We start from the raw sequence: 3392 nt of genomic DNA on the forward strand, positions 1-3392 counted from the left end.
AGGACTCCGCGCTTCCACTGAAGGGAGCATGGGTTCAATCCCTGACTGGGGAACTAAGGTCTTGCATGCCATGTGGTGCAGCCAAAAATAATAATAATAATAATTTTATATTCATATTAAAATGAAATTTCTGCCTAGTGAAAAAAAAAAAATGATGCCCTGGGCCTAAAGTAAAAACCTCTCCAAGTTGCTGGGAGGACCAGATTTCCAATCTTCTTCAATGTAGTTAAAATTACAATTTGATTTGTATAAATATATATTTACCTAAGGAGAAGGAACACAATGAGAATAAAATACATTGCAGTAAAATACCTAGTGTGTGTATATGTAAAAAATTATAGGAAAGATGTATGAATTCATATGGATATATTTAAAATGCATTAACCAAGAACTTAACAGTAGTTAGAAGGCAGTTGAATTGGGAATACAGGAGTTAATTAATATAATTGTTAATAAAGAATTTTATGATAGAGAAAATGGTACATTTTATGCATTTTTTAAGGCAGAAATAGTAACTAAATTTAAATTGGGTGCAAACTCGATCACTAGCTCTGCATGATGTTGCAGAGGTGAGGGGAACCAGGTTTGCTAAAGTAATTGTGGTGATAGAAATGTATTAGCCTTGGATGCTACAGAGGTGGCCCATTCTATCCCAGTACATTGTAACTGTCAATTACTGCATTTTTTAATAGGCTAAGGAAGAGAACAGGTGGAACCGTCCCAAAATGTCACTTGCCCAGAAGAAAGATCGGGTAGCTAAGAAGAAGGCAAGCTTCCTTAGAGCTCAGGAATGGGCTGCTGAGAGTTAATAAACCAAACCACAATTTCTATGAAGATTTTTCAGATAAAGACAGTAATAAACTTATTGAACAAGTAAAAAAAATTTTTTTAATTGGGTCAGGGTAGTGAGAGTGGCAATATTTACTCTAAGGGGAAAAAAAAAAAAAAAAATCCTTTAACCCATCCAGGTGTTTTATTTGATCCAATCAGGGTCTGATTTCTCTGGTTCTTCAGAAACTTTTCTACCTTTAATGTTTACTTCTTCCTTTGAAGGGCGAAGTCCACCAACTCTTGTACATACTTAAGGAGATTAATTTTTAAGCTCTCTCCTCTGATAGAAAATGTACACCACCTCCTCTCCTTTCATGTTAGTTCCCACTGGGGCGAGTCAGGCACAAAAATTTGAAGAAGCCTCAGCTATTATTAAGGAAGGAATACATGGCTACCAATCAGGCTGAAGACATGGGTCAAGGAGATTTAAAAAGAAACTCATTCATTAATTCCATTAATTCCTGTATGTTAAATACTTTACATCCATGAGCTCATCTAATTCTCATAACAACCCTAAAAAGTGTAAGTAACTATTTTAATCCTTATTGTACATTTTAGGGCTGTAAAGCTTCAAGAAGTGAGATTACGTGATGAGTAAGTGGTGGAACAAACAAAGCCAATCTCTTTCCACAGCCTGTGCTCTTAGCCATTACCCTATACCACATCCAGCCCCTCAGTGGGAGACCTGCCAGGGCACACTAGGCACTGAGTGTTTTTCTCCTAGGATTATAGACAAAAGTGCAGCGAGAGGAGAACTCCAGCTCTGGGTGCACAGAGACCTTACTAAGGGCAAAAGCTGGTCCTTGGAAAATATTTCCCCAAAGAGAGATGTGTCTGGTAAGAAATTAAAGGCAAAGCTATGTAAGCAATTGTGGAAACTCATAGCCATAGTGCTGCCCATTGAGGTGAAGACATTCCTGTCAAGTAGTGACTTAAGCAGTGATTTTAAGCCACCCAGCATTTTACCACAATGTGCCTTAGTGTGTGGTTTTCCTTGTATTTATCCAGCCAGGGGTTTGTAGTGCTTATTGAAACCATTCATCACTTTTGGAAAATCCTCATTATCTCTTAAAATATTGCTTCTGCCCTATTCTCTGTCCTCCTTGCCTTCAAGGACTCCAATTACACATATTTATATCTTCCATCATATTTCATATATCTCTTACACTCTTTCCTGTGTTTTCTATCCTTTGCCTCTGTGAGCATAAGTCTATCTCTTTCTGATCTACCTTCCAATCCATTATTCCTCTCTTCAACTATGTCTTATCTGGTGTGAAACCCACTGCTGAATTCTTATCTTCCACTGCTATATTTTTCACTTCTAGAATTGCCATTCAGCTTCTTGTATATCTCCAGTTCTGCAAAATAAGTCTCCAAATTGTCATCTAACTTCTTGACAATATTAATCACCGTTATTTTAAGTCTGTGTCTAATAACTCCAATGTCTGGATCTACTATACATCTGTCTTTGCCATTTTTTTTTGTCTGTTTGGTTTTGGTTTTCAGTCATATAGATTGGTCATTAGGTATGAAAAATTATACAGAAAATTTGAAGCTCTGGGTGATGTTATCTACCTCTCCCCAAAAATGTATTTTTCTTCTTGCAGGTAGTTCGGAGAGGGGTAGATCACCTTACAACCAAGGATTAAGCTGATTTAAACCTGGGCTTTAGTCTTTGTGAGGGCTGCTCCACTTCTGGTTCATCCCTATCTGATGGAATAGACTGTCAGAAGTCCCAGCTGAAATCCTGGAGGTATTTGTAAGAATCCCTCATCCTTGGTGTGCCTTAAACTTTAATTGTTGTCTCCTCAGTCATAAGAATGCCAGGAGAGCTCAGCTTAGTAGCATCTCAGTTGGCATTTTCTGCATTGGCAATTACCTCGAGGGGAGAAGTGGCACCAAATGTCAGCCTTCCCTTCTCTCTGGGATCTTGATCCCTCAAGTCCTTGCTTCTTTGGTACGTCTCTGCTACCTTCAAACATTTTTCCCATCTATTATATTTTCTAGTTGTTTTTGGTGGAAGGGCTGGTGTACAATAAGCTAGGCCACCATTACTGAAAGTAGAAATCTCCCTCATGGCATTGCAACTGAAAAATGTGATGAGTTGGGTACTAAAAAACTGGGTGGGGAAAAAAGCCAAAAAGTAACAAGAATATTCTGGAAGGTAAGATTTCTTGTCAAGAGGCAACATTTGATGGGCTACTCTGCTCCCCCTCTTCCCCTCTCATACACATAATTTGGATTTTTAAAAATTTTGGAAGGTAAATAGAGAGTCTGAATAGGTTTGTGAGGAAACAATACCTAAAGCCAATTATTACATTTCCTGAAATTAAAGTTTTATGTCCAAAGGCAAATTTCATTTTTAAATAAGTGAAATGCCACAGGTACTACAAAAGGGATTTAAAATATTGCTAATGCTAACACTGGCTACATAAGTCAGACCAAGTTCTAAAGTAAGACATATGACCTGAATGAAAACAAATAAATGCAATACAAATCATATACACAGCATAAACAAGATAACTCAAAACTTCCTGAACTAGGAAGCCTTTCCGGAAGAT

General features: G+C 37.6%; 1 non-coding gene across 1 annotated transcript; it reads left to right on the forward strand.

The window, feature by feature from the left end:
* The first annotated feature begins 530 nt into the window (after nucleotides 1-530).
* Nucleotides 531-663, forward strand: LOC132440114 (small nucleolar RNA SNORA66). Its single transcript, XR_009522519.1, has one exon. It is a non-coding gene; the product is annotated as a small nucleolar RNA SNORA66 (small nucleolar RNA).
* Nucleotides 664-3392: the final 2729 nt, after the last annotated feature.

The sequence above is a fragment of the Delphinus delphis genome, chromosome 16 (assembly GCF_949987515.2).
Source record: "Delphinus delphis chromosome 16, mDelDel1.2, whole genome shotgun sequence".
Lineage (NCBI taxonomy): Eukaryota > Metazoa > Chordata > Mammalia > Artiodactyla > Delphinidae > Delphinus > Delphinus delphis.